The sequence below is a fragment of the Camelus bactrianus genome, chromosome 15 (assembly GCF_048773025.1).
Source record: "Camelus bactrianus isolate YW-2024 breed Bactrian camel chromosome 15, ASM4877302v1, whole genome shotgun sequence".
Lineage (NCBI taxonomy): Eukaryota > Metazoa > Chordata > Mammalia > Artiodactyla > Camelidae > Camelus > Camelus bactrianus.
The window spans coordinates 11,414,781-11,430,743 of record NC_133553.1 but is presented as its reverse complement, the minus strand read 5'-3'; the positions used below and the strand labels follow the sequence as shown (position 1 = coordinate 11,430,743).

The 15,963-nt window shown below is 36.3% G+C and overlaps 1 long non-coding RNA gene across 6 annotated transcripts in view; it reads right to left on the bottom strand.

Annotated features, from left to right (window-relative positions):
• LOC141573442 (uncharacterized) overlaps positions 1–13,475 on the bottom strand; it is a 47,608-nt gene extending 34,133 nt beyond the window's left edge. For 3 of the 6 annotated variants that reach the window (XR_012499140.1, XR_012499142.1, XR_012499141.1), the window contains exons 1-3: positions 13,320–13,475; positions 11,223–11,272; positions 9,831–9,917 (exon numbers count right to left, since the gene is read on the bottom strand). This is a non-coding gene — a long non-coding RNA (uncharacterized LOC141573442). Of the gene's footprint in view, positions 1–9,522; positions 9,581–9,830; positions 9,918–11,222; positions 11,273–13,319 lie in introns of all 6 variants that reach the window. The other 3 variants (XR_012499144.1, XR_012499145.1, XR_012499143.1) reach the window with 2 other exon arrangements.
• Between the last annotated feature and the right edge of the window lie 2,488 nt (positions 13,476–15,963).

Sequence of the window (15,963 nt, the reverse complement as noted above, 5' to 3'; positions counted from 1 at the left end):
TCTTTGTCTACATGGTGCACACGGATGCTTCAGCCTCACCCCATGTTATAGTGTATTCTCAGTGCTGTCCTGCCTGTGAACAGTTGTAAGCTGTTCTTCTGAGGGGGAGCAAAGTCTGTAATGACCTACATTGCCATCCTGGTGACATCACCCCACAATATTTTTTATTTCATTTCTGATATCTTCTTTAACCCAATAGTTTATAAAGAGTATGCACATTAATTTTCACACATTTGTGAAATTTCCTGTTTTCCTCTGTCATTAACTTTTGGTTTTATACCATTATTGTCAGATATGATACTTGATATGATTTCAATCTTCTTACATTTGCTGAGCCTTGTTTTGTGACTTAACATATGACATACCTAGAGAATGTTTCTTGTGTGCTTGAGAAGAACGTGCATTCTGTTGCTACTGGGTGGAATACTGTGCATATGTCTGTTAGGTCTATTTCTTTAAAGATGTAGCTCAAGTAAATATTTATTTATTTTCTGTCTTTAAAAACATAGACTGAGAGTGAAGGGATGGAAAAAGATACTTCAAACAAATAGGGAAAAAAGGGGTGAGCTACACCTAAAACAGTCAAAAAGACATTAATCTAGCAAAGGTCAAAAGAGGCAAAGAAGGTCATTATGTAATGACAGAGGAGTCAATCCATCCAAATAATGTAACGATTATAAATATTTATGCATCCAACATCAGAGCAACTACATATATGTATAGCAAAAACAAGCTAAAAGGCAGAATAAACTACAGTATGATAATAGTTGAGAACTTTAACACCCCACTCTCCACAAGTGATAGATCATCCAGACAATAGTTCAATATAGGATCAGTTGACATGAACAACACTAAAGATCAAATGGTCCTAACAGTCATATATAAAATATTCTGTCTAACAAAAGCTGAATATACATTCTTCTCAAGTGTACAAATTTTTTTTTCTAGACAAGACCACATATTAGGTCATATATCAAATTTCAACAAATTCAAGACTGAAATTATATCAAATGTCTTCTCTGATCATAGTATAAAACTAGAAATCAGTAGGAGGAGGAAAACTGGAAAGCACATGAATATATAGAAATTGATCAACACTCTCCTAACCAAAGAATAAATTTAAGAGGAAATAACAAAGTGTCTTGAGACAGACTAAAATGGAAACAAAGCATACCAAAGCCCATGAGATATAGCAAAACCAATTCCAACACGGTGATTTATTACAATAAATGCCTAACTTAAGAAATAAGAAAGAGCTCAAATAAACAATCTTACTTTTCTCCTCAAGGACCTGGAAAAAGACCAAACTGAGCCAAAGTTAGCAGAAGGAAGAACATAATAAAGATTACGGCAGAAGTCAATGTGATAGACAAAAAAACAGTAAAATTTAGCAATATTAAGAGCTAGTTCATTAAATAAATAAATAAAATTTTGAACTTTTAGCTACACTACACAAAGAAAAGGAGAGAGGATCAAAATCAACAAAATTATAAATAAGAGAGAAGACATTGCAACTCTACCACAGAAATAAGAAGGATAATAAATTACTATGAACAACTATATGCAGATAAACTAGACAACCTAGATAAATGGAAAAAAAAAATTCTCAGAAACATACCTACCAAGAGTGAATTAGGAAGAAATAGAAAATCTAAACGAACCATTTAACACTGTGGAGAATAAATCTGTAATCAAAACTCTTCAAATGAAGAAAAGGTCAAGATCAGATGGTTTCACTGGTAAATTTTACCAAATATGTAATGAATTAATGCCAATCCTCAAGTCTTTTAAAAAATAGATGAAGAAGGAAAATTCCCAAATTCATTTTACAAGGCTAGCATTGCTTTGAAACTGCCAGAGAAGAAAATTTAGGTCAATAACCCAGATGAATGTAGATTATAAAATTCTGAATACATACTAGCAAATCAAATAAATGTGATGCCATCGCATTAATAGAACAAAAGAAAAAATATAATGATCAATAGATACAGGAAAACACTGAACAACCTAGGTATAAAATGAATGTAACTCAAGGCCACGGTTCAAAACATACTCAGTAGTGGAATTCTGAAACTTTCCCCTAATGTCAGGAACAAGGCAAAGGAGCCCACCCCCACCACTCACTCAGCACAGTAATGGGAGTCCTAGCCAGAGCAGTCAGGTAAGGAGGAGACAGGAAAGTCATCAAAACTGGAAAATAAGAAGTACAAATATCTCTAGTTTAAGATAACATGATTATATCTATAGGAAGTCCTAAAAACTTCACCAAAATCCCATTAGAACTAAGCAGCATAATCAGTAAAGTTGCAGAATAAAAATTTTAAATGCAAAAATCAGTCATATCTCTATACACTGAAAATTATCTGAAAAAGAAATACAACAATTCTATTTATAACAGCATCAAAAACAATAAAATAATGACTAAATTCATCCAAGGTGATAAAATATCACTCTAAGAAATAAACTAAAACATACAGACAAATGTAAATTTATCCCTTGCCTATGGATTGGAAGAATTAATATTGTTAAAATGTCCATACTACCCAAAGCCATCTGTTGATTTAATTCCTATCAAAATCCAGTGGCATTTTTTAAAGTAGGAAAAAAAAAATATAAAAATTTATAAGGAACCACAAAAGACCTTGTACATACAATGTTGGAGATATTGCACTCTATATCAAACTATAATATAAAGCTATAATAATCTAAAATAGCATGGTACTGCCATAAAAACAATGGAATAGAACTGAGAGTCAAGATACAATCCCATGCATGTAAAGTCAACCAGTATTTGACAAGGTGGTCAGGAAGACTCAGTGGAGCAGACAGTCTTGTTAATAACTGGGCTTGGAAAATTTTATATTCACATGCCAAAGAATAAAATTAGACCTCTATCTAACACCACTCTGAAAATTAAGTATAAAGGAAAGAAAGGCAAATATAAGACTGGAAGTCATAAAATTCCTAGAAGAAAACAGTAAAAGTCTTTTTAACACAGGTCTTAAAAATTATTTTTGATGATACTTTAAGCATAAACAATTAAAAAAAAAACAAATGAAACTACATCAAACTAAAAATCTCCTACACATTGAGACAATCAACAAAATGAAAAGACAGCCTATATAATGGGGAAAAAAATCTAAAAATCTTATAACTAATAAGGAGTTGATATCCAAAATACATATCATACAACTCAAAAGCATCAAAACAAATAACCCACTTAAAAGCTGTGCAAAAGACCTGGAAATACATTTTTTCCAAAGAAAATACATGAATTTCCAACAAATACATGAAAATGTGCTCAACATCACAAAACATTAGGGAAATTAAAATCAAACACGCAAGGAGATTTCAACTCAGGATTATTAGGATGAATTTATCAAAAAGACAAGAGGCTTACTATTAAACGCTAGCAAAGATATGGAGAAAAGGGAACATTTGTGTACTTTTGATTGGCTTATGAGTTGGTTTGGCCTCTATGAAAAACACTAGAGAGGTTCCCCAACATTTAACAGGACTACCATATGACCCAGAATTTCCACATTTGGGAAATGTATCTAAAATAATTGAAAACATTATGTTGAAGAGATATCTGCACCCATGTTCACAGCAACATTATTTATAACAGCCAAGAGATGATAACGACCTATCAACAAATGCTTGCATATAAAAGTTGTGCTATATTTAGACAATGGAGTATTATTCAGCAATATAAAGAAGGAAATTCTGCCATTGGTGACAATATGGATGGACGTTGAGGGCATCATGCTAAGTAAGAGAAGTCAGGCAGAGCAAGACAAATACTGTATGACCTGATTTATATGTGAAAAAAATAAGCAAAAATTAAAATATCACATTTTTGGTTACCAAAGGTGGGCAGTGGGAAGAGGGAGAATTTGGTGTAGGAAGTCCAAACATACCAACATCCAGTTATGGGATAAACAAGTATTGAAGTGTTATGTACAATGTGAATACAGTTAACAGTGCTCTATGGTATATTTGAAAGCTGTTAAGCAAGTAGACCTCAAGTGTTCTCATAACAGGAAAATATATTTTGTTTCCTTTGTTTTTTGCATCTACATTTAGATGATGTATGTTAACTAATCTTATGTGATAATCATTTCACAATATATCAAAGTCAAATCATTATAATATGCATTTGAATCTTAAACAGCACCATATTGTATCTCAATAAAACAGGGGGTGGGTAATTTATAACAGTTTTACAATAATTTTCTTGAAATTAAAAGAAAATCTTGAAACAAAAGAAAATGGAAACACAACTTACTAAAACTTATAAAATACCATGGAAAGAATTATGAGTTTATTACAACAAATTAGTATGACAAGAAAAAAGAATTGCAAATAAACAACATTACTTCTCAAGGGACTAGCGCAAAAAAAAAAAAAATCCCACTAAGTTCACAAGTAGCAAAGAAATGAAATAACAAATGTGAGAGAAGAAATAAATAAACAAAGACTATAAATATTAGAAAACATCAATGCTAGAGGTTGTTTTTAAAATGGTAAAATTGACAAACTGAGCTATACTAACAAAGGGTAAAACAATATGCAAATGAATCAGAAATGAGAGGCGATATTATAACTGATACAACAGAAATACAACAGGTTATAATAGGTGACTATCAACAAATACACACAAATAACTCGGATATCCTGGAAATAATAAACTCCTAGAAATATAAAAACTACCAAAACTGACTAATAAACAAAACAGAAAATCTGAACAAACCAATGATGAATGAAAAGATTGTATCAGTAATAAAAAAATAAATAAATAAAAAAATAAAAAGAGGCTAAGACCAGACAGTTTCATTGGGATATTCAACCAAACATTTAAATAGAATTAATACAGTCATCTCAAACTTTTTAAAAACATGAAGAGGAGGCATATTTACAAATTCATTTGATGAGTCCAACATTACCCTGATATCAAAGCTAGATAAGAACACTACAAGGGGGAAAAAAAAACTGGCAAGTATTACTGATAAATATAGATGCAAAATTTCTCAATGAAATATAAGCAAATCAAATTCAATGGTATATTGAAAAGATCATATACCATGTCAAGTGGAATTTATCCCTGAATCCAAGGACAATTCAACCTATGTAAATCAAACATGTGATGCATCACATTAATGAATGAAATATAAAAATCGTATGGTAATCTCAATTGATGGAGAAAAACATGTGAAAAAATTAAACAACCTTTCATAAACTAACAAACAAATAATAAAAACCTCAACAAATTGCTATACAAAGTAAGTAATTAAACATAATAAATGTCATACTGGACAAATTCACAGCAAACATCATACTCAATGGTGAAGTGTTTTCTGACAAAAATATAAAGAAAATGTTTGTGCACTCACCATTCCTTTACCACATAATACTGGAAGTCCTGGCCAGAGCAATTAGGCAAGATAAATACATAAAAGTAATCAAAATTGAAAAGGATGAAGCAAAACTATTTGTTTGCATTTAATATGATCTTATATGTAGAAAATCCTAATGATTCCATCAAAAAACTATTACAAATAATAGACAAATTCAGTCAAGTTGCAAGATACAAATATCAACATGTGAAGAGCAGTGTGTTTCTATATACCAACAATAAACAATTTGAAAAATAAGTTTAAAAAGCATTCATATTTAAAATGTCATCAAAAAAATTAGGAATAAATTAAACCAAGTAGGTAAAATATCCTTACAGTGAAAATGACAAAACACTGATTAAAAAAAAAAAAAACTGAAAAAAAGATAAATGGAAAAAAATTTCATGGTTATGAATTAGAAGTATTAAAACTGTAAAAATGTCTGTGTCACCCAAAGCTGTCTATAGATTCAATGCAATCCCTATCAAAATTCAAATGACTTTTACACAGAAATACAGAAAACAAACCTAAAACTTGTATGGAACCACAAAACACCCCTAATAGCCAAATCAACCTGGTCAAATAATTAATCTAGAGATATCACAATTCCTAATTTCAAACTTTATTACAAAACTATAGTAATCAAAAATGGTAGGTAACAGTAAAAAATGGAGGCCAAGTCCAATGAAACAATCAAGTGCTCAGAAACAAACCCACTTATATAGTGTCAACAAGTACTTCACACGGGAACCAAGAAGATGTAAAGGGAAAACTATAGACTCTTCAATAAATTGTGCCGGAAAAAACTGGATAATGGCCTACAGATGAATACAATTGGACCCCTTTCTTGCAGCACTCACAGAAATTAACTCAAAATGGACTGAAGGCTTAAATGTAAGACCAAAAACTGTAAAACTACTTGAAGAAAATGTAAACAAAAAGCTCCTTGCTGTGGTTTTGGCAAATATTTTTTGGATATGACACCAAAGGTTCAAGTAACAAAAGCAAAAACAAACAAGTGGAACTACAGCAAATTTAAAAAACAACAACAAAAAAAAAACAAAACCAAACCAAACAAAACAAAAAAGCCCCCAAAAAAACCTCCATAGCAAAACAAATAATCAGCAAACTAAAAAGCAACTACAGAATAAAATAACATACAGGCAATTTTTTTTCCATTTTTTAATCAAAAAACTTTTTTTATAAAATATATAAGTAAGTCATAAAATAATAGTAATAAAATAAAAAATTAAAAATTAAAAATAGGCTAAAGGACTTGAGTAGATTTTTTTTCAAAAAGACATATAGATGGCCAATAGGTACATGAATAAATGCTCAACATCACTAATCATCAGGGAAACGTAAATCAAAATCACAATGACACATCACGTCACACCTGTTAGAATGGCTATTATAAAAAAGAAAAAGAAAATTTGCAAGAATATGAAGAAAAGGTAACACTTGTTTAATTTTTCAGTCAAAATATAAACTGGTACAGTCGAATGAATATAAAAGAATTAAATTGGACCCCATCTTACACTACTCACAAAAATATCTCGCAATAAAATAGTCAAATTGTGACTTGAAATCATAAAATACCGTAAAAAAAATCATAGAGTAAAATCCCCTTGACCTTGATCTTGTAAATAATGATTATTTAGATATGACTCCAAAGTACAGGCAACCAAAGCAAAAGCAAAAAGAAACAAGCAGGACTAAGTCAATGTAAAAACTTCTGCATAGAAAAGAATTTGAAAAACTTAAAAGACATCATATGGAATGGGAGAAACTATTAGCAAACCATCTTTTGATAAATGGTATTTACTGAAGTATATAAATACCTCATACAACTTAGCAGCCAAAAAAATAAAATCTATTTAAAAATGAATTAAATATCTGAATAGACATTTTCCTTAAGAAAACGTACAAATGTCCAACATGAAAAGGTTGTCATTAATCATCAGGGAATTGCAAATCAAAACCACGAGACCTTATCACAACTGTTACAATGGCTACAGTCAAAAAAGACAGGTGAGTACAAGGATTGGAAGGGATGTGAAGAAAATCCTTGTGTGTTGTTGGTAAAAATGTAAATAACCACAGCCACTAGGAAAAGCAGTATGGAATTTCTGTCAAAAATTAAAAGTAGTATCCAGGTGTCCAAGCACCATTTGTCAAAGAGACTATCCTTTGCCCACTGAACGTGTTTTACTTCCATCTCAGATAGTAGTTGACCTAGTATACAGGGGTTTACTACTGGGTCCTCTATACTGTTAATTTAAACCATGTGTGTATTTTAATACCAATATCATTGTGTCTCATACTGTAGCATTGTGATTTAGTTCTAAATCAGGAAGTGTGATGACTCCCAATTTGTTCTTTCCCAGGATTGCTCTGGTGTCTGGGTCACTGGTAGTCACATAAAAAAATTTTAAGATTGATTTCTCTCCATGTGTAAAAAATGCTGTTGGAATATTGATAGAAATTGCACTGAAACTGTAAATGGCTTTGGGTATTATGGACATTTTAACCTTAATTCTTCTGTTCCATTAGCCATACTTCTGGCCCAGTGTATCTTTCCACTTGTTTTGTCTTCTTCAATTTTTTCCATAGAAGTCTTATAGTTTTCAAAGTACAAATTTTTCACTTCCATAGTAAAGTGTATTCTTAGGTATTTTATTGGTTTTAATGCTATTTTGAATGAGAAAACTCTAGCATCTACAATAAATGTTGCTGGGAAGATTGGAAAACCACAAGCAGAAAAATGAAATTGGAAACTTACTTTCCGCTACTCACAAATATAATTTAAAATGGATTAATGACTGAAATGTAAGACCTCATACTTTAAAACTCCTAGAGGAAAACATAGAGAAGAAGATACTTAACTCTGGTTTGGGTAATAATTTTGGGATATGACCCCAAAACACAAGCCAGAAAAGCAAATATCAACAGGTGGGACTACATCAAACTAAAAAGATCCTGCACAGCAAAAGACATAATCAGCAAAATATAAAGCCTAATATAGAGTAGGAGAGAATTTTTGCAAATCATATATTGGATGGAGGGTTAATATCAAAATATATGTAGACCTCATATAACACAATAGCAAAAAAAAAAAAAAAAAAGAAAAAAAGAGTAGAAAATCCAATATAAAAAATGGGCAGTGAATCTAAATTTATATTTTTCCAAAGAAGACACCCAAATACACAAAATGTACATGAAAAGATATTCAACATGACTAACAATTAGGGAAATGAAAATTGAAAATGGAATGAGATATCCCCTCCCTCCTGTCAGAAAGGCCATCACCAAGAAGACAAGAGACAGTGCTGGCCAGGATGAGGATAAAAGAAAACCCCTGTACACTGTCGGTGGGGATGTAACCTGGTTCAAGCACTATGGAAAAGCTATAGAGGTTACCCAAAAATTAAAAAGAGCTACCATATGCTCCAGCAGTCCTCCTTCCTGGTGTGCATCTGAAGGAAGTGAAAACAGGGTATTGAAAAGATAGGTGCATTCGCATGTTTATTACAACATTATTCACAATAGCCAAGATATGGAAATGACCTGAGTGTCTAACAATGAAAGAATGGATAAAGAAGAAATGACATTGACATACAATGGAATATTATTCTGCATTATGAAAGAAGGAATTTCTGCCATTTGTGATATTACAGATTGACCTTGAGGGTATTATGCTTGGTGAGATGAAATAAACAGAGAAAAGACAAACGTAAGATATCAGATATACAAAAACAAACGAACAAACAAAAAACAAGCAAGCAAACACTTAGAAACAAATTGTAAAATGGTGGTAACTAGGTGTCGGGGTGGAGGAAATGGGGAGATGTTAAAGGGTACAAATGTGCAACCAGAAGATAAATAAGTCATGCAGATCAAATGCACAGCACAGTGATTACAGACTACAGTGCTGTACCAGTCTCCAAAGTTCCTAAGGTACTATCTTGTGAATATTCTTGCCACAAAAAATAAAGAAAATTATACTTGTGAGTCATGTGAGAGGTATTAAATCTGTTTGTGATCACATTGCTGTATGTAAGTGGATCAAATCAACACACTGCAGACTGTGAAAAAAGAAAAAGTAGAGCTGCATGATTTCACTTACACGTGTAATCTAAAAACAGCCGAATTCACACAAAGAACAGAGTGGTGGTTGTCAGGGCCTGAGAGTGGGGAAATGAGAAGATGCTCAAAGAGTACAAACGTCCATGTTTAAGATGACTAAGTTCTGGGAAATCTCATGAACAGCATGGTGACTACAACTAACAATGCTGTATTATTTATCTGAAAGTTACTGAGAGCAGATCTCAAAAATTCTCACCACAAAAGGGAATTTTATGGGTTTATGGAAGTATCCTTATTGTGATAATCATTTCACAATATATATCTGTATCAAATCACCACATTACTTACTGGTAGGGCTGTGTCTGGGTCACTGTCTCTCAGGACTCAGAATTCAGTGAGTCTGTTTCACTTCATGGCTGAACATATTCAAATGGCCTGTTTATAAAATAAAAATAAAATGACTAATAATTCATTGTGACTGACTTCAAGAATTTTTTGTTGTTTTTAATTTTGTTCCCATGCCTACATTTCACACTACTGGAACAAAATCAAATATACGCCAAAACAAATAGCACATTACAATAATGATACCAGAGTCGTGAACATAAATATTCAATGTTTCTTCCTGATGTTTTCTAATCAGAAATGTTTTTTAAAATATTCAAACTCACCGGGTCCTAGCTGATAGCTATGTGACAAAAGTCAAATAAGACAAAATGACAGACAACCCTGCAAGTGGTTTTAGATAATTCCATATTTTGTGCCAGAAATTAATTACCTCTTAGAAAATCACATAAAAATACTTGAAGCTCAAACCCTGGAACGTTTCTCAATTTCATCAAACTCACATGTTATTATAATATCTGTGTCCATTTAGGTGATGAGGTAGGTATAGATAAAAAGTGATCTGTTCTTCTGTGTTTAGTACAATTAAAATAACTAAAATTGATTATAAAATGCTTCTAAGAAATTAGATAAGATCTAGAATACAGATGGAGATATGAAAATGCTTTTCCTTGCTCTGTACAAGAGTAGTAGCCCATCAGGTACAAATGCGTCAGATGACAAGGTACCTTCATGTTAAAAACAATGCCATCACTGCAAAGGAAAGCTTTACTGATTGTACTGAAATAAAAGAAAAAAAATAGAATTGGAAAAAGATCACTTTGCCATAAAAATGCTCATGGTCACAAATAGTATAGAGAAGCAACTGTGGCAGATGTAAAAAGACGTAGAAGCCATCATTCCTCCACTGAATATGATTACACCAAATTGTGACTTAATCATTTACCAAATTGTGACTTAATCACTTCATAAACATAATGGATAACATTTCTGCTTCTATAATTTAAAATATAATAACCTTTAAAATATTCTATGAGAGGTGTGGTAGTCAAATTTGTGTTCTAAGAAGTACTTTAGACACACCTAAGAATAACTAATGGTCAGAAAGATCAAATGCAATCAGCTACCACCCCATGCAAATTAATGGCATTCAGCAGATATTCATATATAAAATATGTATTACTGTACAATATGTAAATAAAATCAAATATTGTATTAATATCTAATGTAAAATACCAGGAAATGTGCTGTGCCAAAATTGGAAGCGTCCTGGTGTAAACAGATTACAATTTTGTATTCAGTTTTCATAATGGGATAATACTGTGATCTGAGCAGAAATTGTAAAGAGATTTCTCCAAGAAAAATTCCTGACCACATGAAAAGTTGCAAACTTACTATAAGGCGTTTCCCCTTGTTTACTCTCAGTGTCAGAAAGTGACTTGGATCTAGAATAGGAGAATAAAAAAACTTTAACGAGACATAGGAAAGCACTCTCTGTTAAAGAAAATAAATCAAAAGAAAAAATGAAAGGGAAATTAAGATTCTACAAATACAAATACCAATTTTTATGAGAAAGGGTTAAAATTGAAAAAAGATTATATTCTTATTTCACCTTTTGAACAAAGGTATAGAAATCTAAGCTAAATAACTTCATATTTTGCATTTATTAGGAGAAAATATATTTGCAATGAAAAGCAGTCATTGTCCTGCCTTTTAAATATTCTGACGATTTAGCTTTGAATATATTTCATCTCAAATGGTCTTAAGCAGTATGTACAATGGTTGGTATTTTAAAAATCACCACTGTATTTGGAACTTATAAAAGTAATTCACAATTTTTAAAATTATATTCTTGTAAGAATTTGGTAGTGGCCTAGGTATTATTTTTAACAAAACTGGTCACCCTGGAATGCTGCAAAAGGTTTTTCAATAAGCTTATACTTACATATATTTAAGACTGTCACTGTATTAATATTACGGAAACAACAGGCCAGCCAAGAAACAAGCACCACTTGGAGGGTTGGAATACTCAGATTTATTACACTGGCAGGCTCAGAGTGTCTTCTGCTCTGAAGCTCTGAGCACCTCCAAAACTTGTGCATTAGGCTTTATAGAGTTAATTGCAAGCATGGGGCTATTAGCCAATAAGGTGTGAACAGCAAAAGCAGGGAATCAGTACACTGGAATTTATCTATTAGGAACAGAGCATGTTACTTTTGGGAGACCATGATTGGGTTAACAAATTGTAACAGACCCCAGCCACTCATCTCCTTAAAGAAGAACAAATGTGCTTAGTTAACTGCCTTGCAAACAGGCACCTGTGCATCGGCATGCCAGTCTCCTGGCAGTAAAAAGCAGAGACAATGCCTTTCTTGCATAGTTGAGGTTTTAGATAGAACTCTGCTCATTGCAAAGCAACAACCCAGGCCCTCAGCTATAAACACAGGGTGTGTCTGCTGTTAGATAGTCTTCTATGCCCCAAACAAGGAGCTGGCTGGGCTGGTGGCCTTTTCTAACATATCTATAAGGATATATCTTGTTCCCCTCTTCCCATGACTTCCCTAAAGATAAACAAAGCCTTTGCACTCACATTGATTTCTACAATCTCAATCCCACCCTGTCTTTCCTTAAATTCCTGTATTCTATCACACAACTGTTAGTGATTTTTCCTTTGATTGTACACAATAAATGTGGGAGCATTTGAGAGGCTCGTGGAGTTGGCTCCCGACACCCTCTCCCTCTCTTGACTTTTTCCACAGAGTCTTGAGTAATTCATTCAGTCTCAGTGGGACTTCTGCTGGCCAGAACCCAGTTACTGGCACTTGTTGAGCTAGGATTTATGAGTTAACTTGTTAGCCCAGTAAACCAACAATTATTAAACTTCAGATTTCTGAGTTAGCCCAGCAGTACTTAGATCAGTAAACTGACACTTATTACACTTAGATTTAAGAGTTAGCTTGTTAGTCCAGCCCAGCTTTTCCTTCTCATTATGAGAAAATCTCAATCGTGGCAATATTTTGACTTGAAAATGAGATAAGCTAAGAAGCACATTTTAAATATAAAATATTTTAAGTACAAAATAAATAATTGTATTCCTTTAAAGACAGGAAATTAAAAGCATAATAAACTCTGACTTTGACACACAAAATATAAAAGTTAATATAATGTGTTTTCATACACCTCTTTCCCTGTTTCAGTAATTTCTCAGCCCCTTTCACGTTACACCCGAGTCCCCGCCCGTGACCTGTGGTGTAAACACCTCCGACCACACGGGGAAGGGGGGGACCCAGGCAGTGAGAATGAGGGGGCGCGAACACCCCCGTGGCCCCGATGGACGCGGACCCTCACCCCCTCCCAGCAGGTGAGGACAACAGTCGAAGCGGGTCCGCCAGCGCACCAGTCCCCTCCCTCCTGGACTGGAAACCCAACTCGGCCAGGTCCACACACACCCCGGTGTGAAGCTGGCTTAGCATGCGGGGAAACCGGCATTACCTCAGACAGCGAGCGAGGAGCGTCCTCCTCCTGCAGGAACGAGGGCCACGCGGTCCCGAAGCCGCCATGGCGCCTCCCGCTCCTCCCTGAGGAAAAGGAGCGTCGCCCCCAGGGAAGACGCCGACCACGTCTGTCGCGGAATGCGCATGCGCCCCACCATCTAAGAAATGTTGGCTTCGCGCGCCCCCTGCAGTTCCTTGAGGGCAGTGCTGGATGTTCAGAACTCACTGGAGAACACATGACCCGTCCCAGCCATGATGCTAAATCACTGGAAATCTTAGTGCCCTGGTCTCTTTGTTAATGTCACTGGTGATGCTCTGATCCAGCCATGTCTGCTCTCTTGCCTGGATCATGCCTCACTCCTTGGAACCACGCCTGGATCAGATGCAGAAGAGTCTCAAATCCCATATTTAGAGATGATCAGGGTTGGTCTGGAGACCAAACCCAAATCTCTCAACACCCTGGGGTCCTCTGAGGAGTGTGGTTTTCTCAGAACCGTCTGTTCCATGTCAGAAGCAGACCAAGCCTCAGGTAGCTTAGAAGGAATGCAGCCCATGCTTTGGACAGTTCTCAGTTCTGACCTGCATAATCTTGAGACCCTTTTGTAATTTCTAACACCCTTTTTTCTCATACCTGTATTGATGTTTATTTATGGCTAGCTGAAATATTGCTCTTATAATGCAGAGGTGCTATTGTTCTTCAGATAACAGAATATTTTGAAGGGATCAATTATTTATCACTCCCCCTAATTAAATATACTTTTAAAGCTAGAAATTTTTCAGGCGGGCAATCAGGTCCTCTTCTTGAACCAGTTGCTGAGGTGCTGAGATTATCTGGTCTGAGCTCCAGATCCTGATCCTGCTGGTGGCTTATGGTGATGTCAGTGTGAACATGTTTCTCCTTGTGCGCCGGTGTGGAAAGGGGACAGCCCTGTTCCCAGATGGGACAGTATCATGCTGACACTCAAAGCAAGCACAAAAAAGAATCACATAGAGTCCCCAGTATCAGCTCTCCCAGGTAGAAACGTCACCTCCATCACAGTGTTCCTGTGCTCCTGTCAGGCCTTCACTGCTCCCAGCAGGTCCTGCATGAGCAGTGTGACAGTTGAGTGCCTATCCCAGCACAGCATGGTGGTGACAATCCCACCTTAATCTGTTTATCTTTGGAATGTTCCCACACCTCTCTGAGCTTCACTTTGCTCTTCTCACAGACAGGGTTGTATAGGCATGGACCTCACAGGGTTATGGGAGGAATTCATGGTACATGCTCACCTGGCGGCTGGCTCTGCAGAAAGGGCTGCTGGGCGTGCTGTGTGTCTTCACATTTATCCTTCTCCCCAGTGAAAATGCTCCCAGCCTCATCTTTCCCTGGCCTGTGGCCTTTCTGCATTTGCAAAAGAACATGCCACAGCACTTTAACCATGATGCCCTCACAGCCTCTTCTAGACGTGGTGCACCTCCCATATTCACCCACACAGATGAATCACAGGACAAACTAAAGCTGTAGGTGGTCTTTGGGTCCACAAGAGGGGCTGCTGTCTCCTCAGAACAAAGTAGGGTCGGGGCTGTACTGGGGAAAGACGAACAGAACCTGGAGCTCACACATCTATTAATTCCCCTGAAGAAGAAAATGAGTCACAAAGAGCTGTGGGTGGGGTCCCAGCCTCCCTGGGAATCAGAGGACTGTTGGACTGAGCTGATCGCTGAGAGACCCATCCCCCAACAGCCCCATCTCCCTCACCTGCTCTCTCCACATGCACCTCCATGACCTCCACAACTGGGGACTAGAGCAGGAGGAGAGGGGAGCAACCCACTCACAAAAGTGTCTCCAGCCCAGTCCTGAAGCTCCTGTGCATGGAGGATGGAGTAGGCTGTTCCCATGGCCTTGGAGAAAAGGATGTCACTAAGACCACACTCACAGCAGATCCCTGTCAGGCCTACTCCATGACCAGTCCTCCCACTACAAGGATGACTATCACAGGGGAGGCAGTGGGCTGAAGCCACCACCTGGGTCCAAGAGCCAAAGAAGAGACTGTGAGAGCTCAGCATGGATGAAAGTCCAGGCCTCTGACTCTAGTTCATGCAGAAACCTCCCATGCCCTTTCCAGGACCTTGGGCCCCTGGCGGCATCAGTATCTGCAGCTCACCTGGCAGCCCTGCACAGTTGGCCTACACTCCACAAGCCACATGCTACAAGCTACAGTTCCCTCCAACATGATGCACCTGCCCCACCTCTTCCGGGTCACTATGAACCTTCTAGCACCCACTGAGGCAGGGCCAGAAGGTAGGAGGTCTGCAGGCAGGGGGAGCTGTCTGAGTTGGGGTTCAGAGGCTGTGTGTCCCTTTTGAAGGCAGCAGAGCTTTCTTTTGGGGGAAGAGACAGGGAAAGTCATTTCTGTGGGTGAACGTTTCTCTTTCCCCTCCACTTGTGCCAACCCCACAGCTGAAAATTTGCTGAAGAGCCAGAGGAAGGGTCAACTCAGGGCCTGGGGACAACCCCTATCTGTTTTTACCAGCACCACTGGCGCCGCAGCCAGCGTCACCACCACCAGCTTCAGTAGTGGCACAAGCAGCATCTGCCGCAGTGGGGGCGCACTCTGAGGCAGAGCAACGGGGCCAGTCCACTCAGTGTTCCATCTCCTGCC